Below are 23589 nucleotides of genomic sequence, written 5' to 3' on the forward strand. Positions count from 1 at the left end.
GGGAAACTTTATTTTCTTTCAGTCTTTCTCTTTTTTGAGGTCCCTGGCTAATAACCCATGCTGCCTATACTGTGTACTGCTCATGGGCTCTGAGATGGGGAGTTGATATTTGGGGTAAATCTGTACTTTTCTCTTATTTATTTATTTTTTTGAGAGAATGAGAGTGGGGAAATGGGATGGGGGGCAGATGGGAGGGGCAGAGAGGGAGAGGAGGAGAGAGAATCTTTAGCAGGCTCCATGTTCAGCCCCGAGCCCAGTGCGGGTCTCAATCATGACTTGGGCCTAGATCAAGAGTCCATTCGCTTAAATGATGGAGCCACCCAGGCACCCCAAATCTCTACTTTTAGAATGGATTATTAGATGAAATCTTTGAGGACAGATGTGAAAATTCTCATCTGAGAATTTTCTGAGCTCTGGACTGAGCTCCATAATTTAAGCTGTGATTTTAAGACACTAGATTAAGTATAGTACACATGGATAGGCTAACCCGGAGGAAGAAAATGAAGGTGTTTAAAACTAAGGAAAAGTTAATGGTGATATGTAATAGTAACATGTATTAATGATTATTTTTACTAAGAATTTATGTATCCAATTCTCACAACAACCCTAATATTAACCCCGTTGTATGAATAAGGAGACTGAGCCTGAGAGAGACCAAACAGCCTGCCCTAGAGCCCAGACCATTAACTAAATCCTCCCATGTCTCAGTAAGGAAGCGATCAATATATACTACATGTAAATACTGTGGTATTGGAAAAAAAAAATATGTCAGTGGAGCCAGGATTTGCCTGGGAAATTCTTGAGAAGGGCCAAGCCTTCAGTGGAGTTTTGAAGGGAATGCCAGGATTAAGCCAGAGAGAAGGGCAGTGGCTATTTCAGGCAGGAAGAGCATAAACCAGAACACAGGTGGATCTGGGAATGGGCATGTTTATGGGGGGTGGGGACTCAGAGAGCTGTCCTGACTGGAAGGTCTGTGAATGGAGAGCAGCAAAAGTTCCTGTACATGTAAGAGACCCGGTTGCTCCAAGGCCCCGAAGGCCAGTATGAAGCAGTTAGAATGTGTTCCCTCAGCCCATGGCAGCTTCTCTGCAATTGACTGAGGGAAGGAGTAAAATCCATGATAACGAATGCTTCTTGGGCTCTAATTTTGTGCTTGGCTCCATAGTAAGAGCTTCACATGCCTTATTCTATTTAAGTCCTGGGGGGAGGTAGGACTTTTTCAGATGAAGAGGTGAAGGCAGAACAGGGTTAGAACACTTGCTTTAGGCCTCCCAGGTCGTAATTACTGAGTAAGGGTTTGAACTCAGAGCCAAGCCAGCACACCGAAAGCAGTGTAGGTCACAGCCTTCGGTAGCCTTTCTGGAAGATTTAGTCGACAGTAACAGGAGGGAGGTCATGGCAGTTGTGGTGGTGACCAGGGCAGAGGTAACTGGCCTGTGGTAGCCAGTCTAGGGGGCTGCTCTGATGTGTGACAGGCCTGGGTGGAGAAGGCTGCTGAAGAAGGAAGCAGGATCCGGAAAACTGGGTCTAAGCCTTGCTCCATCCTTAAAGCCTGGAGAGACCCATGGCTAGTCATGTGTCATTCTGGGCCTTGTCTCTTCTTTTGTAAATAGAGATCTTTTAAGCAGTTCGTGGCCACGATACCAGCTTCCAATGGTAGCTTCCAATGGTTTGTTTCCATTATTCTGCAAGGATGAAGCCAAGTGTCCAGCCTCTGAGGACTGGGGTATCTTTTTATAGAAGAAAGTGTTTGGATGGGTAGCTGGCTTGAGGTAGAGGTGACGCCGGTAACTTTAAAAAATCAGTACATCGATATCGGTTATATGATAAAACTGTTAAGAGGAAGTGTCTCGTAGGCAATTGGAAATACCATCCTGGAGTTGGGATATGAAGTAAAGGCTAAATGAAGATTAAGCCTCTTGGTCAGTCCAGCCTCCCTTTATCACTTCGGTAGGGCAGCCGCCTACCCCCAGGTCATTTGACCTTGGATATCACACTCTAGCTTTGATCTACCTATAGGGACCCAGAGAACCTATTCTACCTGCAAGTATAACATAATAAGAGAAGGTGTTACTTAACATCTTCTTTGCATCAGGCATCTACTAGGCACTTTACCTGCAGTAATTTTCTCCTAGGATTCTCAAACAGCCCTACAAGGTAGGTTTTATTATCCAAAATGGACCACTTCTCTCCCCCTTCCAGTATTCCCATTCTGGTGCTAGCCTCCTAACTGGTCTCTCTGCTCCCATCCTATTCCTATTATAGTTTTTCTAGCACAGCAGCCAGAATGATCCTTTTGAAACATAAATCAGATCATATCGCCCCTCTGCTCAAAACCCTACAACAGCCCCTGTTGCATTAAGAGGCCCTACATAGACTGTTCCCTTGATTTCCTCTGACCTAATTTCTACGTGCGCTTCCTCATGCTCACTTCCCTGCCTTCCCACTGGCCTCGCTGTTCCTAGAACAAGCTGGACAGGCCCATGCCTTTAGGATCTTTGTCAATTCCCTCTGCCTACACTCTTACAGATGCTCTCATTTATAATTTTTTTAACCTCTTCTGAGCTTGTTGGAATATTAACTTCTTAGGGAAGCCTACCCTGACCACCTTTTTAAAGGTATAACCTATGAGGTACATGCGTGGCTCAGTCGTTTAGGTGTCTGCCCTTTGGTTTCTGCTCAGGTCATGATCTCAGGGTTGTAAGATCAGCGTTCTCTCTCTTTCCCCTCTGCCTCCCCTCATCTCTCTAAAATAAATATATCTTTAAAAAAAATAAAGGGTATAGCCCGAACCCTTTTAATTTTTTCTACAGCTCTCACTGTATTCTGTCATTTTATATAATTCTGTTTGGTATGTTTATTGTTCTGGTATGTTTACTGTTTCCCCCTGCTGGAATGGGAGCTCTGTGAGGGAAGGAATATTCATCTGTTTAGTTTGCTAATGACTCTAATGGACCTCTAACAGTGCCTGGCACATGCTAAGTGCTCAGTAAAGACTGTCAATAGAAGGAGTGAATGAATCCCTGTTTTAAAGTGGATGAAACTGAGTGCAGAGAGATGAAATCACTTTTCCTAGGGTGCCCAGTTAATAGGTCATGTGCTCCATGTGCTTTACCCTTCCCACTAGATAGATAGTCTTGAGAACAGATGAATTCCCTGAGAGAGTGAGGACAGATGGAGAAGAGAAGACAGGTGGGAACTGAGACTCAAGCTGTAGCCCAGTTATGAGGAAGGAGTAAGGAAGAGGTCCACTTGACAGAGAGGATTCTTGGGTGTTAAGTAAATGGGGGAGAAGGGGTCTAAGATGGATGTTAGCTTTGTTCTCTGCAAAAGGGAGATGGAGAAGAAACGAACAAAGAAAAAGAAGCAACCTTAGATTTGGTTGAGCCAGTCAATGAGGGCCTTAGAGAAAAATGGACTCAATGAAAGAGTGGAGGTAGAGCTGGATTATAGATTATTAAGAAGTGAGAGAATCATTCATAGCTCAAGGAACTGGGTTGAGAAAGCAGTATGAGGCAAAGGGTGAGAGTTGAAAGTAATGTCCAGTAAAAGTGTCACTTAGAAAAACATTAAAGCTTATTTGAAGGCAGAAAGAAAAGACTCAATAGAAAAAGAGATAGAGGTGGCTGGGCAGAATGTATACATATGGCACACGCTGAGACAAGAAGGGCGGGAGTGTAGAACTCCACAGGAAGGATGTTGGCCTGATATGAAAAAGTTATAAAAAACTGAAGAATACATCCTGCTTCTGATTCCACCCCCACCAAATGGAGAGTGGTGTGTTTTCTCCTCCCTTCATGTACCAAGTTCTCCCGTCTTTTCTCAGAATGCAGGGTAGAAGGCACGTAAAAGCCCACTATCACATTCGGGACTTTATGGGACTGTGATAGAATCCCTAAGATAACATCTGAATGGCAAGTGTCTGAGACACCTTTTAGGTTCCCATGATTCCTCTCCCCTCATATTTGAGTCTTACTTGTAACGGGCTGGTTTTGTGAATGTGAAAAGATTTCTTTAATTTTTAATTCTTTTCATTCTGTGGGAGAATTAATTTCTTTGAATACATAGTATATTCACATGGCTTAAAAACACATGGCTTAAAAACATGGCTTAAAAAAATATCCAGGGGCTCCTGGGTGGCTCAGTCAGTTAAGCCTCTGCTTCCAGCTCTGGTCATCATCCCATGGTCCTGGGATCGAGTCCCACATCAGGCTCACTGCTCAGCAGGGAGCCTGTTTCACCTTCTGCCTATGCTGCTCCCCCTGCTTGTAATCTCTCACTGTCTCCTATCAAATAAATAAATTAAATCTTTAAAATATAGATTTATTAATTTTGGAGAGAAAGAGAGAACATGTGTGAGGAGTGCGGGGTGCCCAGAGGGAAAGGGAAACTCTTTCTCTCCCCTTTTCCCCATCTTGGGCCTCCACCACATTGAAGATGATCTCTGTTGTTTTAGTTTATATGTCCTGTAAGAAGTTCTTTACACATATACAAGCAAATGCAAACGTATTTATCAAGCAATATTTTTAAACCTGAGAAATAAGTCACAGCCTATTCTCCTCCTCAAATAAAAATTCCTCCGTTAACTCTATGAGTTCCTAAGGGATGTTCTTTTCCCAGTATCTTGGTGGGAGTTAAGGGGGTTTTGCTCAAATATGGTTGATTTTCCCACAACCTGTTGCGTGGATGAAGTAATTGAACATCTCAGGTCTGAGTGTTCACCTCCAGTGGGGGCTTCTCAAGGCCTAAAATTAAAAGTGAAAAAATTAATCAAACCATTGAGCTAGATCCATTTGTTGTGGAACATTCGAGAAATAGAGTAAAAGAAATGAAAGGAAAGGAGGAGAGGGCCTGTCTGGAGCAGATGAAATCAAACAGAATGATGAAAGATTAACTTAGTGGGTGGGTCTTATGTGGTATAAGGAATAGGGATTGGCAAACTATAGCTTGCTGAGTGCCTAATTTTTAAAACAGCGTTTTCTTGGAACACAGCTATACTCTTCATCAGTGGTTGCTTTTGGGCTGCAATGACAGAATTGAGTCGTTGTGATGGAGATTGATAGTTTGCAAAGCCTAAAATATTTACTATCTGTTACAGAAAAAATTTGCTGACCTCGGCTCTAGAGTAAGGAAGAAGGAAGGGAAATGATTTCTCATCAGCATCTCTTATGGGCCAGGTTCTGATATAGGTTCTTTAATTTAATCCATATGACATCCCTATGGAAGAGCTATTGGTCTTGTTATTGGTCTTGTTTTACTGATGACAGATCTGAAGCTCCATTGCTAATGACTTGGCCAGGGTCACACTGTTGCTAGTGTAAGAGCTGGGATTCCAACTGAGATGCCCGAACTGACTTGGTTTTCTCCTAATGATATATTCCAGTGCCAGGGAAGTTAGACAGTAATCACATATGCAGGTCAAATCTATTTAGGAAACCTACAAACCATTACTAGATTAGTAAATGAATGGTGTGATTTCTTCCTCATGACCTGAATAGAAATGAACTGCCTAGTGAGTAGCCACTTGTCCAAGGAGAGTGATTATTGATGCCAGATTAACAGCTGTGTGATTCTAAGGGGGGCTGGCAGAATGCGCTGCTGCCTGGTACCACCCCAGGGAAGCATCTCAGGAGATCTGTCCTTTGGGATATAGTGCAATGTCTACTTCTCATGTTGCAGACTTCCTGCTCACGTAAGTTCTCAAAGCTCATCCCAGAAGACATTGCTCTGTTAGATTGGACTCATTGGTACCAGGCTGATGGCTATGTGACATAGCTGATCCCTTTTCTCTCTAGCAACCAGTGTCTTCAAATACCGGATTATGGCATCTCCACTATAACTGAGTGACTAAACCGTTATGAGCATTTTATCTTTGGGGCATCTATAACCTGATTTTAAAAACTTCTTTGGTGCCAGCTAAGGATGTCTTTGCACATAAGTTATTTCAGATTTAGTGCAGCAAATACTTAGCTGGGTACTTAGTCTTTGTAACTAGGCTATGTAAAATCACAGTCAAGTCTATGGAGCAGCACAAAGGCGGCCACCATTGCTGCTGGGAGCTGGTTGGTACCATCATGGGTAATGTGAATGTAGAAGAGATTTGGTCCTGGGATTAACTTGGCACTGATTTCTTTTTCCAAGAAGTAAAATGGGTCCAGATAGAAACTATCCTAGCTTTTACCCTCATTTTGACTGTCTGTTGATGCACCAATGATACCACACTGATGATGGCAATCATTAAAGAAATAGCATGTTGTCCTGAGTTCTTTTTCTTTCCTTTTCTTTTTTTCATTGTGATAAGAGGCATGTAGTGCGAAATTTGTCATTTTAACTGTTTTTAAGTATACAGTTCATTAGTGCTAAGTATAGTCACATTGTTGGGAGTGCCTGTGTGGCTCAGTTTGTTAAGTGTCTGATCCTTGATTTCAGCTCAGGTTGTGATCTCAGGGTTGTGAGATCGAGCCCTGCATTGGTCTCCACACTAGGTGTGGAGCCTGCTTAAGATTCTTTCTCTCTCTCTCCCTCTGCCCCTCCCATACCTACTCGCACACACATGCTCTCTCTCTCAAAGAAGTATATTCACATTGTTGTGAAACAGATCTCCCGAACTTTTCCAATCTGAAACTCTGTACGCACTAAACAGAAACTCTCCTTTCCTCCTCACCCAGTCCTGGTAGCCACCAGTCTTCTCTCTGTTTCTATGAATTTGACTACTTCAGGTACCTCATGTATGTAGAACTATACAGTATTTGTTTTTTTGTGACTTGTTTATTTCACATAACGTAATGTCCTCAAGTTTCATCCATGTTGTAGCATGTGACAGGATCTTCCTTTTTAAGGCTGAATAATAATCCATTGTGTGTCTATATTATATTTTGCTTTTCTGTTCATCTGTGCATGGATATTTGGCTTGCTTCCACCTTTTGTCTATTGTGAATAGCCCTGTTATGAACATGGGTGTTCTCTTTGAAACTTTTGAAACTCAGCTCTCAATTCTTTTGGGTATATATCCAGAAATGGGATTGATTGCTAGATCAACATGGTAGTTCTACTCTTAATGTTTTGAGGAACCTCCATACCATTTCCCATAGCAGTTGCTCCATTTAAAATCACACGAATAGTGTACAAGATTTCAAATTTCTCCACATACTTGCTGACATTTTTTTTTAAATGGTAGCCATCCTAATGGATGTGAGATAATATCTCATTGTGGTTGTGATTTATATTTCTCTGATGATTAGTAATGTTGAGGCATCTTTTCATTTGTTGGCCATTTGTATATCATCTCTGGAGGAATATCTATTCAAGTTCTTGTCCATTTTTAATTGGGCTATTTGATGTTTTGTTGTTCAGCTATGGGAGTTCTTTGTATATTCTGGATATTAGCCCTTTATCATATATATGATTTGAAAAGATTTTCTCCCATTCTGTATGGGTACTTTGAGGCACAAAAGTTTTTAAGTATGAGGTAGTCCCGTTTGTCTATTTTTGCTTTTGTTTCCAATGCTTTTGGTGTTATATCTAAGAAATCATTGCCAAGTTCAATGTCATGAAGATTTTCCTCTATGTTTTTGTAGGAGTTTTATAGTTTTAGGTCTTTGAGTTCTCTTTTATTTTATCTCAATGTGATTACCTCTTATCTTTTAAGGATCTCACCCCAGGCTTTCTTGTAAGATAGAACATAGCTTCATAGCTAGAGCCAAGTCACTTTCTGGGATTTGTCCTTTAAATAAAAAACACTCGGAGTCATTCTTTTTACAAAGGCTTATCTGGGCATTATTTATTTGATTTGAGATTTGAGTAGGTCTCATTTGAAATACAGCTTTGTCTTTCTTTATTCATCCCCAGAGTAACTTACCATCTACTATATATTCAAGGTCTACCATAAATTCAGTTCTCACTCACTTTTGATATTTCTTTTAGTCTGCCCATGTACCAGGGTTCCTAGAGTTGGTAGAGTAGTACTTTATTCTTAGGTGTTGATAATAATCTCCTAAGAGCATCTTATCAGATAGGAAGCATTTAAGGTTATTGGATTCCACTGTTTTTCAGTGCTATTTCATTTTGTATGTGCCTTTCCTTTATGATAACTTTTTTCTTCAGTTGCTAGTCTTCCTCTTGTCCCTGATTTCCTTCTCTTTCCTACATCTTCTCTCCTGTTCCTTTTTCTTTAATTTTTTCTGGACCAGATAGTTTTCACTTTCTGGCTCTGTTTTCTCTTTTTCTTTCCCCAAGAGTATCTTCTACTTTCTCCTTCTAATATTGTCCTAGACATTCTCAGATTCCAAATATGAGAGCACTATGAGTTGGCTCTTTACCACCATTTACACTTTAATGTGTTTCTTTTAGTGCACTGCTTAGTCTTAGAAATATGTATGTAGAGAGTTGAGGAATTGTTTAGATGCAAGAATAAAGAAAATGAGAATTTAGTTTAAATATTAAGGAAAAAAACAAATTCTGAAAGAATTGGGAAGACTCAGCTTTGTAATTAAAATTGGGAGATTCAGAAGTCCGAAAAGATCACAAATTGAACATGTGTTGATAGTACAGATGATTAGTCAACAAAAGGTTAATATAATAGGATGGTGTAGGAACTCTGTATAGTCTTCTTTATTTATACCATGCACAATCTAAATATTTGTCTTAGATTCTGGACTTAGAGTTTGACAGAGGTGTGAAACATAATTCAGGGCTCTGTGCTTATTACATAAGATAATACTTGGTAAATACCAAGTGAAAACTCATACACTGGGAGAACAGAGGAAGGCAGATGATAACAAGAATAGCTAGACCAAGCATCACAGAAGAGGGGCTACTTGAGCTGGGTCTTGAATGGCGAGTAAAATTTAGATAGAGATGAGGAGGCATCTTATGTCTTTGGCATAAGCCAAGGTTGAGGGCAAGAATATTTAAAGTATATCTGGGAAAGAGTAAAGAGAGATGCTTGGTGTTTGGGGTATATGTTAAATGCTATAAACAAAGAGACCCCAGAATATAATAAGATGGAAGAATTTTTTTTTTTTTATAACAACAGGTAGGTAGACAGTCCAAGAAAGAAGCCATCTAAGGACCCAGGACCCTTTTAGTTGTTGCTCCTTTGTGGCTTACCCATTCTGTCAGCATTCCAGCTCACCAGAGAAGGGACATGGAATGCAGCCAGTTTTTTTCTCACAGATCTGACCTGGAAGTTGCATTCTAACTGCAGAGGAGTTTGGGAAATGAGCCTCTAGCCTAGGAACACTGGGAGGCAGACATCTGCTTAGAGTAGTTTGTTGGAGAGCCAAAGTATGATGGACTTTGAATTCCAAGTGTTTGCATGGTACAAACACAAAATAAATACCTGCCCCAAAATTTGTGAATAAAAGAGTGAGTGAGCGAGGGCAGGAGTGAATATATTGTTCTATTTGAACTTTATCCCCTAGACCAGATGCTACGAACTAAAATGCCTCTAAGAGTTCAGACAGATCACATAAATGAGTCACTCAGCCAGGGGCAAATGGGGAGGGACAGGAACTGAACAACTGGGGAGTAAATGCGGTGTCTAAAGGCAAGTGATGGTTGTGCTATAATGTGGGCCCTGTGTGGCAAGATCTTACAAGTCTTAAAAAAGTAGAAATTCTGGGTTTTATGTAACATCTCCCAATTTTTAAAATGTTGGGTCTGAACAATTTAAAACAGGCCAAGTAAAACACATATGTAAGACAGACTTGTCCTTCAAGTTATTAATTTGCAGTCTTTGTGAAAATGAGAAACTCTTAAAATTTTTGGCCCAGAGAGTTGGTATGGTTTAAGAAGGTTCATCTGATTGTGGCGCACTTGCCTTGATACGCCACTTGCAAAGTGGTTCTCTGTTGTGGATGCTTATTATCATTACTGGAGAGATTTGAAAAAAATCCCAACCTCCGGGTTCAACCCAGACTAACTAAATCAGGATCGCAACAGGCGGGTAATTTTAAGAGCTCCTCAAACAATTAGGATGTGCAGTCAAGGTTGGGAGCTAGTGCCGGAAGGCTAATTTTGAAGGTTATTACAAATAGCCTGGTCATGTAAAAGGATCTGAACTGTGTGGGTTTGGAAGCTGTTAAGGAAATAAAGAGACCGAGGTGGGAGATGTTATAAAGGACAAATCAGTGAAAATGTTTGTCTTCTTAAAAATAAGGGAGTGGAGGAAAGGGATCAAAGGAGTTGAGATTTCAAGCTGATTTGGGGGCTGAGAGATGTAAAGGAGTTTAACAAGTGGTTCCAAGGTATATATGAAATTAAGATACACAGTAGGTGAATGCGGCAAAGGTAAATGTTATCTTATATGCAGACTCTGTTGCCCAAATCCAAATTGAGAATTCTAAAGGAACATAACATCATTAAAGATCAAGCCACACTTTTTTATAAGGATAATAATCTTATGTGTATATTTTGTCACAATGCCAGGAAAAACCTGTGCGTTAACACTGCTAATGGATTCGTTGAGACATTATGCCAAGGTCATTGCTCAAGGTTGGTAGAAAAGAACTGTGGGGATCCAGAGCAAATTCCTTTCCTGGTTCATACATTAGGAATGTTTCAGTCCAGTGTCGCTTTGGTTTCTGCAGAGCCTTACATGGTTTTGAGGCTTTATCACGATGATGTAGCGCCACCGTGAGGCTATATCTGGTTACTGCATCTAGTTTTTGGCCTCTGAAATATATGAGGTGCAGTTTTTTGGTTTATAGTTTCACACATTAAACGAAAGTAGTTCTTTGTTATTTTCTTAGTATGGAAGGGTTATGATTAAATAATATCTTGTTGTGTCAAGATAGTTAAAGTGCCTAACTGCATTTGGCAGGAAGTATTTCTGTGATGATGAAAATCAAGTGTTGCATTTTTTTTTCTTAATTCAACTAAAAATGTTCCTGGAATACTAGTGAATTCTTCTCTATCCTTAAGCCTGAAGTCATGCCCCTGGATTACTTTGGAAAGGTAACAATTAACAAAACAAAACAAAATCTTGATATTTATGGCCCACTTACAAATGTTTAGGCAAGGTACTAACAGGTTTATTCATTCAACACATCATTGCATATTAATTCTCAAGAAAAAAAATCTCTCTTTGAAACAGACGCTCTTCTGTTGTATCCCCATTTTACCAGTGAGGACAGAGAGGCATAAAGAAGTTGGTCATTTACTCAAGGGTATAGTGCTTGAAGGGAGGAGGTTTGGGCTCAGTTCACAACCCCCCACCTTTTTAATTATGAAAACTTGGATAAGTCTTTAAAAGTTTGGTGTTTAATCTCTTAATATTTAAAATGGAATATTAACTAATTAGTTATCATTGCTGTTGCATAGATTATTCTGTGAAAAAGAACAAAGGGTCACTGTAAACGCTAGAGGCTACATAAATACTAGTCTTGTCATTAGTGTGATTTCGTCTATGAATCCAGGTAATCAGCATCAGCTTTAGTAGGAAGAACTAGAATAAGAATCTTCATTCTGCCACTGAGTAGCATTGTTACCTTGGAAATTTAACTTCTCAAGCCTCAGTTTTGAAAAGTAAATTTTCATAAAGAAGGCGAGGTGGTTGACCTGTAAGATACTTCTTAGTTTTGAAATTGTATGGGATTGACTATGACTCGATAAGACTAAGCAGCCATTTCTCAATAAAGTACACAGTGGAGGGTATCCCTTCCACATGGCTGGCTTTCTGTTCCTCAGGATGCTGGGTGACTGCCCCTCCGAAGATCCTAATAGTAAGTGAAGGGGAGGCCATGGCATCAGTGAGCCTGAAGGTATGTCAGTATTCATGCTGCAGTCCCAGCACTGTGATATGACAAGAACCAGACATCCTACAGGAATTTGGGGCCTGGCTAGAGTTTGTAAGATGTCAAGAGACCGGGGACAATGGTGATAGTAAACAAGCAAGTAACCCAGTAAGAATTAGATAGGGATTAGCCTCAAATTATAGCAAATGAGGTCAGCTAAATGAAGCAGATAGGAAACATTCACCTTGGCAGACTTGCCATTGTGATGTCTTAAAATTACCTGTCAGCACTGCTTTTGTGCTGTTCAGACAGTGTGGGGGAAAAAGTCATTCCAAGAGTGTGGGTTCTGTGTCAAGGTCACTCATGATGTCAGACTGTGGCTGAGGCTGTGGATATGACTATATAAAGATGATTGGCCCAAATTTTGCCTGGCATAAGCAACTTTATTCAGGAAAGATGCTGCCTGTAAGCTCAGGCGCATGTGCTTTCCGTCTCTCATGTTGATTCAGTCCTGTGCACTACTTTTTGGGAAGCTAGTGGCTTTACCATTTGCCTTCGTTATTTATCTAGGAATAAAGGAAGCTGTTGGTATTTTCTTTTTTAATGCTCTGGAGAGGTGCCACTCAGAGGTGGTGCTCTGGTATTTCTGATTTGTCTGGAGACTTTATTCAGCACTATTCACTTGAAAGGGGTGTGAGAGAGAGAGAGAGAGAGAGAGAGATGGACACAGAGAGAAAGGTGTATGTCACAATTGACAATCTGGTGTTCTCCCCTTTTTTTCCTACTAGATAGAGCCCATTACCTTATAGATGTAAAGCTGATTAGTTGAATTAACAAAAGTATTTTTGTTTTGTTTTCTTTATTTTCTATACCAAAGGGAAGACTATTTGTACCCTCCTAAAACAAAGTCTAATTAAAGCCCTTTTCCTTATCCTAGACTTAATACATCTTTGGTTTTACATTGTTTGGTGCATGCCCTTGTATTCAAGAGACTGTTGACCAGGGCCTTCTTCATAGGATATAGGACTCATGAAAAATTACATTGTGCCCATTCCTCTTTTTGGAGACACATTTATATGAGGGAAATTGAGCTGGCAAGAACTCCAAGAGTAGTAGTAGCCTTGCTCAAGGTGTCAAAAAAGAGGAATATTCAGCAAAGTAATAGAACTGTTTGGCAAAGGAGCAGGTGCATTTGGTAGGAAGAGAGTTCAGGAGCCCTCAGTAGTAATGGGTGAGGGGGTTTCTGTGGTGCTAGATGACAGCAGAGTAGAGTAGCTGAGAATATGAGGTTGTCTCCACCAAGTGGCTTGGCCTTGTCCCAGTTTCCTCCTCCTAGGGTTAGAAGTGTTCTCTTCCACATAAGAGCTGTGACTATTAAATGTGTTAAAACGTGTAAAGAGGCGAGATTAGCGCCTGCTCTGTAGTACCCATTCAAAAAATGTTAGCTCCTGTGACTGTTGTTGTTACTATTATTGACGTGGGAGGGGAGCGGTCAGGCCTTAGCGGCTTACCCCATATAGGCCACTCTGATGGCAAATGTCACCACCCTGTTTTCTCCTCTCACCTTCAGCTGTCTTGGTTATTATGATGCTTCAGACCCCAAGCCACGATGATTAAGGCCTTTTCTCCCTCTTCTTGGGAACTGTGCTGGTTGCCCTAGATTTTTACATCTCTCTTCTCTGTGAAACTCTGGGCCTCCCGTCTTGACAGATGATTCTTATATTGTACTAGAGATAATTCTTCTCTAATTGGCCCAATAATTTTAGTTAATGCACTTCTTGACATTTTAGGAAGTTTGTGTGGGGGAATTTATGCTATGAACGTGTATTCAGACAAATAAAAACAAGCTTCTAGTTTATAATATTGTCACACAACAACCTTATAAATAATATGTACTAATTTATTTATAATTTGTATTTATACATATTTATACTATTTATTTATAATTATGTGCTTATAAATAACAATTCCCACAGCACTCTTTAATCAGAGGGAGGGTCATTATAATATATTACAGGAAGAAAAAGGAAGGGCCTCCAGGAGGTTGAGAATTATCCCTCAAAGCCCTGATTGTTAAAGGTGGAAAGATTAAGAAAGTATCTAGGAAAGGCAGTAATAGGTTGGGGTGCTCTGTTGGGAAGGAGACATTTGAGCTCAATCTTGAAGGACAGACCTGGCAAGTGGAGCGGGAGACACTGGGAGAGTGTGTGAACGTCAGCAAGATCAGTTCCTATCTAACTAGAAGAGGTTCCTATCTAACTAGAAGAGAGAACGTGAATTATATGAACATGTATAGCTTTGAGGGAGGCTTTCTGTGCAAGAGCCACAGATGTGAGCAGTCAGAAAGGGGTGAGAAATTGTTGAGCTTGGTACCCTCATTTTGCAAACAAACAGGACCTGCATCCCCCAGTCCAGAGTACTTCCTATGAGACCCTCCTGTCTCCTGGTTATACCAGATCTTGCAAGCTTGTCGCAAAGGGGCAGCAAGTACCTTTTTCAGAGATCAACGCTAACATGTTCCTAGTGCCCCGTGGCTGTTGGCTTTTTATCATTGTAGCCCTCAGAGACTTTGAAGCCGATTTTCCTTCTCTGAATTTGGCGTGTTTCCCAGTTGATTTTAAGATATGGCCAGGGTTGAGAATCACTAAGACAGACACAGAACGAGGGACTGGAGTGAAGCAAGTTGAATGCATTGCACTCGGGGCATCCTAGTTAGATATGCCCCTATACACTGTCCCTAGGTTCTCTTATCCATGCTTATGGCCACCACCAACAACTGTATGCTTCCTCCTCTCTTGTTCCACACCTCAGCTGAGTTCAAAAAGCAAACTCATATCTAATACTATGCTCATCATCTGCCTGTAAGCGGTTTCTTCCTTCTGAATTTTTTACTGCATCTTTCAAAGAATGGTACCTCCGAGTAACATGAAGTTGGCAGTCGTTTTGGATTCTAACAAATTTCTCCTCCCTCACATCCAGTTGGTCCTGTCCATTTTAACTTGTCTCTCTCTGTGGCCTGTTGCAGTTCCTCCATGTCCCACTGCTGCTGCCTGAGTCCAGCCCTCACCAACTACTTCAGGGTATAGTGTAGCAGCCTTTTAACTGGCTTCTCTGGTCTCAACCCTCCACTGAGCCATCCACTCTCTCCACTGCTTCAGAAATCCAGTGACCACCACCTTGTCCTCAGGATAAAGTCCTGACTCAAGAGTGTGTTATGTGTGGTCTGGCTCCTTGTCAGACTGTCTAGTCTCATTTCTCAGTTCTTCCCTCTTTGCCTCTGGAGTGTGAGCCATGCTCAGCTACTCCGAGTTCTCAGAATGAGCTGTTCTCTCTCAGACTTCATCTGCCAGCAATATTTTTCTCTGTTCCTCCCAGTGCCCTTTTATTTCTTTTTTCTGAATCATTTACACTTGCCTTTCATGACTCAGCTTAGTTGTGATTTCCTCCCAGAAGCCCTCCCTGATGCCCCAAGACTGAGATAAATGCCTTTCCATTGACTCCTAAACATTGGGATCATCTACAACAGAGGTTCCCAAGATCCTTTCAGCAGGCCCACAAGATCAACTATTTTCAGTTAATACTGAAATGATGTTTGCCTTTTTCACTCTCATACTGTGTATTGTAGAGTTTTCCAGAGGCTATATGACATATGATATTTCAGTAGATTAAATGCAGAAGTAGAAATGGGAATCCAGCTGTCTGTGTCATGCCAGACGTTAACCAGATTTGCATACAGCTAACATTTTGAAAACACAGTTATTTTTCATAACAGTGTGTTATGTTAACGTGTGTAATAGATTATTTTAAGTGATTAATAAATATTTTTTGAATTTCTAAAATGAATATTTATGGTTATAAACCAACAGAAACAAAAGTTCTTTGGGGCCCTTAATAATTCCTAATAGCGTAAAGAAGTTCTAAAAGTTTGGCAACTGCTGGTCTATGTTATCACACATATCACACTTTATATTACTGTGCTCTGAATTCTGTAAGAGAGGAGTCTGTGTTGTTTATATATGTGAGTTCCAGGCCCCAATACAATTTCTGATACATAGTAAGCTCTCAATTAATATTTTTTGAATAAAGAACCTAATACACATGCACATGTATATGTACATACACTTGGAGTTTGAACAAAAAAGACAATTTAGTCTTTACTTGACCTCTCCTAATGCTACCCAGTTTAGATAGTATATACGATTAACCAAACCAATACTACTCTGAAATTTTGTATTAGTTTTAAAAGCTCTATTTCTGTCCTTTTTTTTTTTTTTGAGCTCTAAGAATTTTGTCCAAAAGATGTCTCTGAAAACTTAAAAATTCAAGCTCTGTATTGAATACACAATCCCTGAGTTCTTCTGACTTGACTACCTACTGGATGCATGTTATCAGTCGAGTACTTAACCTTGCTGAGCCTCAGTTTCCTCACCTGTAAAATGGGGAGCATTGAACTAAATGGGTTCTAAGAGCCTTTTGTAGACTTGTTAATGCAAACTTTTCTCCTTTCTAATCACATGCATTTAGATAATACTATTTTCTGCCTTCTTGGCTCTAATGATAGTGTAGTGGCTGAATTTCTATTCTTTACTGACTCACCACCCTGAAATTTTTTGGTAGAAAGGTGGTAATTTTCTTCTTTTAAAAAAATTATTGAAGTATGTAAATGACATACAATGTTATATGTTTCAGGTGTACAATATGGTGATTCAGCAATTCTGTACATTACTGCTCGATGCTCACCAAGATAAATATAATCACCGTTGTCACCATACAACATTGTTGCATATTGTTGACTATATTCCCTGTGCTATGCTTTTTGTCTCCATGACTTATTTTTTTTTAATTGAAGGATAGTTGACACACAATATTACATTAGTTTCTGGTGTACAACAAAGTGATTCAACCAGTCCATACCTAATTACGCTCTGCTCACCACAAGTGTAGCTCCCACCTGTCACCATACAATGTTTTATAATACTATTGACTGTATTCCCTGTGCTGTACCTCTCATCCCTGTGACTTATTCATTCCATAAATGGACGTCATAAGTGTTATCTCCCACTCCCCTTCACTCATTTTGCCCAGGTACCCAATCCTTTTCCTCTGGCAACCATCAGTTTGTTCTCTGTATTTATGGGTCTGTTTTTGGTTGGTTGGTTTGTTTGTTTGTTAATTTTACATATGAGTGAAATAATATGGTATTTGTCTTTCTCTGTCTGAGTTATTTTACTTAGCATAATACCCCCAACATCCATCCATGTTGTCAGAAATGCCCCCTCCATTATGCATGTTGTCAGCCTTTTTATGGCTGAGGGATAGTCTTAAATATACATATATATACCACATCTCCTTTAACTGTTCATCTATCGGTGAACACTTGGGTTGTTTCCTATCCTGGCTATTGTAAATAATGTTACAATAAACAAATAAACATAGAGGTATGTACATCTTTTTGAATTAGTTTTTTTTGTTTTCTTTGGGTAAATACCTGAGAAATCAGTAGTAGAATTACTGGTTTATATGGTATTTCTAATTTTAATTTTTTTAATTAAAGATTTTATTCATTTATTTGACAGAGAGGGACACAGCGAGAGAGGGAACACAAGTAGGGGGAGTGGGAAAAGGAGAAGCAGGTTTCCCACAGAGCAGGGAACCTGATGCAGGCTCGATCCCAGGACCCTGGGATCATGACCTGAACTGAAGGCAGACACTTAACGACTGAGACACCCAGGTGCCGCCTAATTTTAATTTTTTGAGGAAATTTCATTCTGTTTCCCACAGTGGTTGCACCAATTTGCATTCCTACTAGTAGGATTCCTTTTTCTTCACATCTTCACCAATACTTGTTATTTCTTGTCTTTTTGATACTAGCCCTTCTGACTTGGGGTGAAGTGATATTGCCTTGTGGTTTTGATTTACATTTCCTTGATTAGTAATGTTGAGCATCTTTTCCTATGTCTGTTGATCATATGTATTTCTTCTTTGGAAAAATGTCTATGTAGGTACACTGCCTGTTTTTAAATCAGATTGTTTGGTTTTTTTGGTGTTGAATTATTTAAGTTCTTGATATATTTTGGATATTAACCAAGCATATATCATAAACACTCCCATCTTGCTACATGCGTTCTTGTTCTAGATATTTGATTTGCAAGGAGGTCTCACTCATCAGGAAAGTACTTAGAGCTAATCTAAATATAGGATTATAACAGCATTTTCAACTCTGTACTTCAGTGTCAAGGAACAGCCCCTTTTTGAGCAGCCTCAAAACTTTATGGACATGTCAGGAAATGTTTATTAAAAGTGATTAATTAGCTCCAATTAATTAGGTCAGGGGAGACCGAAAGCTGTAGAGCAAAGAAAGACGAACAGGGAAAGAGAAGAGGAGAGGAAGGGAGGGGAGTAAAAGAAAGAAAAGAGGACAGGAGACCGAAAGAAGGGAGGGACTAGGAGAAGAGGAAAGAGAAGAAAAAGGCAAAAGACAAATAGTGATCAAGAAAGAAGGAGAAAAAGGGGGACTGAAAAGAGAGAGCACAGAGCGTGGGGACTCGTCTAGAACGGAGGCAACTGTGATAGGACTGGGTGAAGCTGTGTCGCACCTCCTAGGCTTCTCCCAACAGCTTGGGAAACAAGAATGGGCCACAGTGGATGTTACTGTCCTTTGTTTTTCTTTCTGGGAACCTCATGGGAATATGTCTGGTGAGAAGGACAGTGTAGCAGCTCAGAGCTTTGGCTCTGGAACAAAACTACTTAATATCTGTTCAGTGGCTTTATGACCTTGAATAAATTACATAACTCCTTTAGGCTTCAGCCTCTTCATCTGTACAAGAGGGAAATTCATGAAGACTAAATGACTACATAAGTTATTAGAGGAATAGCTAGTAGATAGTTATCATCCAAATGTTCAGTATCACTATTTATAATACTAGATATGAGAAACTTATAGTTAAAGCATTAAACTATTATAATCCTAAATTCTAAGGTGTGACCATCTCAGGTCCTCTTTGGGGATTCAGAGGCAGATAAAGTTGACCTGATTTGCTCATTCAGTGCCTCTGGAGGATTGGGGTACTTGAGCTAAGATCTCCATTAGAGTAAGTGAGCAATGCTGTGGGGCAGTCCTACTCCCTGGGAGGATCCCCAGCTTCAGCGCTGTGAAAGTGTTCACAGTTGTAGGAGTACTCAAGCTGGTCTATCCTTCAGTTTCCCCATCTAAAAACTAAACAGTTTGGGAATCTAATAGCATAGTTTTGTTGTAAGAATTGACTAAGTGCCTGGCACATAATAAGTGCCCAATAAATATTGACCTGTTATTTGTTCCTGTTTATTCCCAATTCTTTTATTCATTCCTGTTTTTATTAGACTTTGATGATATGCACTTCAATCTTGTTTTGTCCTCAAATTAGTTGATTACTTTTTATAAACCAGCAGGGAACAACTGAGCTCATGCTCTGGATTAGTTGGAGGAAACTCTTTCCCATTGTGAGAAGCAGGGATCTTCCTGGGCTTCTCTTTTCCCAGTTGAAACTATTGTCAACAGTGTTTGAAGATGATGAATCAGCTCAATTTATCCTTTCCACATGATACTGAGTTCAGAATAGAACTTCCCACCTAGTCAATTTCAGATAATATCATTCCATACCTTCTCTCTCTCTCTCTCCAACCGACAGCCTTTTACTTTTATTCTGGGATAATTTTATCAGGAATATTTTTATATTCAAAAGTCATCCCATTCAACCTTTAGAAAAGAAGCTTAAGTATTTCATAAAACATTTCAGTGTTTGAGTTTTCTTGTGGCATCAGAGTTAAAACTGCCTTAAACCATTTCATTTTCTCTTCAATCTTTTTTCCTAAAAGCACACACCAAATCCTCCCTTCTGTCAATTACTTACTTACACTGTGTTAGATGTTGTGGGTAGGAACACGGGTAAATGTGTCAGGTGGTAGAATCCAAAGCTCCTCTTTTAACTCCTTGGCCTTTTATCTTGAGCCTCTGGGTCTGGAGCGGTACATTAAGTACCCAGATAGGTGGTTAGGGAAGGTAAATTGCATTTGACTGCTCTTGTGTAAAAATCTAAATTAGGCATTTCGTATAGGAACTATGTGTGTACGAATTAACCAGAAACGGAGACTAAATATATACGTTGGTAAATATACATGTAAAATCTCCATGCATATTTTGGCTTCAAAATGGAGTTCTAATTTTTCCAGTTATTGGAGTCTAAATGAAGCTTCCTTGTGCGTAGGGTAAGAGGATCACGATAACTCGTTGGTAGCCATTGTTAATGTGAAGATTGGCTCCAAAGCATGTGGCCTGTTTTGAGAAGTTAAGCCAGATTATTCTAAAACTTTTGGCTATTAATGAAGAAATGTGATTCCCCCTCAGACCTGCTAGTGGAATAAGGAGACAGGAAACCTCTGCTGACCTGCAGGCTTAAATGCTACCCCCTCCGTGTTGTCCCAGCTGATGACCTGAGACAGAAGTTACTACTCCCTCCTCTGCGTGCCCTTCTCACCTTGTGGCTGTATGGGGACTTTTCTGATCCTTTTCCCCTGTGACCTAGCATAGTACTGTGAATAATCAGAACTTTCTGGGTGAATGAGATAAAAGATCGAATTGGAGCTTGTTAATTAGGAATGATTTTTAAGAATCATTTATCAAGGGGTACCTGATAAATCAACAGGCTCAGCCTGCTAAGTGTCATCCAACTCTTGGTTTCAGCTCAGGTGATGATCCTCAGGGTCATGGGCTTGAGCCCTGTGTCAGGTTCCACACTCAGCAGGGAGTCTGATTCTCTCTCTTTCCCTCTCCCTCTGCTCCTGCCCTGACTCTTTCATCTGCTCTCTCAAATAAATAAATAAATAAATAAATAAATAAAATCTTTTAAAAATCATTTATCAAGCCTTAGTTTTACATCAGGCTTTAAAATGTGTATTTTTCTTGAAATCCTCATGTAAAAAACCCCAGATGGGTATTACTGTCCCCGTCTTACAGATAAGAAAATGAGGTTCAGAGACATTAAGTAGCTCATTTACTTTATGCTCTTAGTAGGAGGTGAATGGAACTTGGGATCAAATTCAACTTTGTCTGGTTGCAGCAACTGTTCTCTTAATAATACCCATACTGGTTCATGATGGGAATAGTTTTCTTTTTTCGTCTTTTAATATAACCTCTCCTGCCCCACCCCCCATAATTAATCCTCATTTAAATGTTTTTCAACTTCTAATTTCAGGTAGGGACTTAGACAAATTTTTAGATTGGTTGGCCTTTCATGTGGTGCCATGAGGCTGTCCGGATTCATGTCCTTAGTCCACTGCCTTCTAGCCATATGACACTGGGTAGGTCTCCTCAGCATTCAGAGCCTCTGTCTTCTCGACTGTAAAACAGGTCACCATACTACCTACCTCACAGGGCCTTTATGAAGCCCAAATGATCTATTGTATGTGAAATACATATAAAAGGTCCTGGCACACAGTGAGTAGGGTTTGAGGATTACGTGTTGTTTGAGCTAGTATTGTTCAGATGAGATCATTCAGTGAACCTTTGAATCTTGGAATACTAAGAAAGAGGTAAATACATTTTAATAAAGGTTTAAAAGATTCAACAGTAGAGACTGAACAATTTTTCCATAAATATAGTGAACATAGTTCACTTTTTCGATGCCTTTCAGTAGGTCCCTGTCTGAAGGCAGCTAATTTGATCTAGATGAAGTCAGACATCATGCTTGATTTCTTTGTCCACTGAGAAATGAGAAGGCTTTTGAGGGTGTAGACACACACACACACACATACACCCTCTAACAACGAAAAGAAATAAGTAGTTGAGGTCCTTGGCTGAACTCCTTAGAACCAAGGGCCATCTTCTCTGTGATTAAACTGAGTCAGATTTATCTGTAATTGAGGCTCTGTTAGAATTGGTTAATTCCAACATGTAACTGCCCTACATTTTTGGTTGAAATTTTCCATGAGTTACAAATGAAGTTTACAGTGATTTCGGCTTGTGGGAAAAAAAAAAAAAAAAAAAAAAAAAAGGTGTTTGTTCCTTGCTAACCATCTAGCCTTATCAAAGATCTCCTTTGAGAAAAATGAACAGAAAATATTAAAGGGGAGAGACTGAGAGCTTAGAAAATTTTACCTCAGTGCCAAGACTGTAGGGCTGGAAAGAATTGTTACTTCTCCTTCATCTGGGTCAGATGGCATGCTTCTGAAAATACTATTTCTAGTGTCAGTGTGGTACACTGAGAGAAACCCAACTGTGGGGTGAGATGTGGGTTTGGGCTCCAACTCCACCAGTTCTTGCCTTAGGCAAGTCACTCGCCTTCTTTGACCCTCAGTTTCCTTATCTGTACAATGACCAGAATCAGCACCACTCCACACACTTGTGACAACATGGCGTCTACTTCCTGTTGTACATGTCCCCCTTTACCCTCTTAGAGAAATAGGTTTCCATTTCAGTTTGGTCTAAAAATCATGGAATTCTATACAAAATGACCCCCTAGGCTTTCAACACCATAAGGCAGACACAATTTCCCATTTCCTACTGTATTGTGAGCTTCTGGTCCCATCCCTGACACAAAGAAGGCACTCCCTTCTTATTACTGCTCCAAACAACAGGACAGCCTTGCTGGAGGGTGACAGTCATCACCTTCAGTTTGTGTTTAACCAGATCAGGTTTGTTGTAGAGAGAAATAGGTGGGAAAATAAAAGAAATAACAGGCATTCTTAACCTGTCATGAGAGGGTAGCTATTTGCAAGACTCGAAGGTAAATACTCCTTGTGACTAGAATCTTCAAATATATGTTAACCAGCTGAGGGCTGTAGCAACTCATTTTCTACAAACCTGAAAGTGTGCATTTGCATGCACTTTGACGGCGCTGCTTAGTCTTTAAAGAGATTGATGCTTCAGAAAGTTTGAAAGTAAGATTTTTAAGAAGCACTTCATTAAGGAACTTTTAAAATGCAAATGATTTGAAAGTAGGAAGTGTGCCGTCGGTGGTATTGGGTGGTACCAAGGCTGCGGGCATTCTGTTCTCTCTCACATTGCACGGCCAGGGTTCCTTCTGGATGTCGAATCCCAGCTTGGCCTTAGTGAAGAGTTTGCAGATTCTCAAAACATGGGTCAGATATGAATATGTCAAGGGACCCGTCCCGAGGGATACAATTAAGGGGGTGGCCTGGGAAGACTGGGGCCTGTTGACTGAGTCCCACTCAGTGTGCCCCTACAGAGCTTGGTGGGAGGCAGAGAAGGATAGTGGAAGAAGGGGCAGAAAGGGACCGCCAGGAAATTGGTGGTTGAAAATGACAGGAGAGAGACTGAGCAGGTAAGATACTTAGGATTTTGAACAGCGAAGGCTAGAATGCAACCTTTCAGAGGTGTGCACCTTCCAGGGGTGTGCAGTTCAGCCTGTAGCCGTGAGTTGGATGTGCGTAAAATGTGCTTTTATCTAGTGCAATGACAACATTGAATTGTGTCATGATGGAAATCTGAGTTTTATACTCATCTTGGACTCTCAAAGTAAGTAAGTGTGAACTCAGAATATTAGAGAAGCAAACACAGATGAGTCAAATACTACAAATAAGAACAAATTTGGATATAGACAGAATTCTGATACAGGCAGAATACATTTCATGGAAAAATCCAGGAGACTATTCCAACTCTTTTATTGATTGTCAAAATTTTTCAACTATTAAAATTACTTGAGTCGAGTAGGCCAGTGCTGAGACATGCTTTATATTCTGCTGAAATTTTTGCTGCAGTGATATTTGTTTTTTTATTCCCAACAATGTCCAGCAGGACGTTTTACACAGAGTAAGCACTTAATAAATATGTGTTAGAAAAGTGAATGAGTGCCCAGTA

At 40.1% G+C, this 23589-nt stretch overlaps 1 protein-coding gene across 1 annotated transcript in view; it reads left to right on the top strand.

Annotated features, from left to right (window-relative positions):
- The window catches only part of AKAP6 (A-kinase anchoring protein 6), a 368170-nt gene that overhangs the window by 100495 nt on the left and 244086 nt on the right, over nucleotides 1-23589 (top strand). The window lies entirely within an intron of this gene.

Source organism: Martes martes, assembly GCF_963455335.1.
Source record: "Martes martes genome assembly, chromosome: 7".
NCBI classification, from domain to species: Eukaryota; Metazoa; Chordata; class Mammalia; order Carnivora; family Mustelidae; genus Martes; species Martes martes.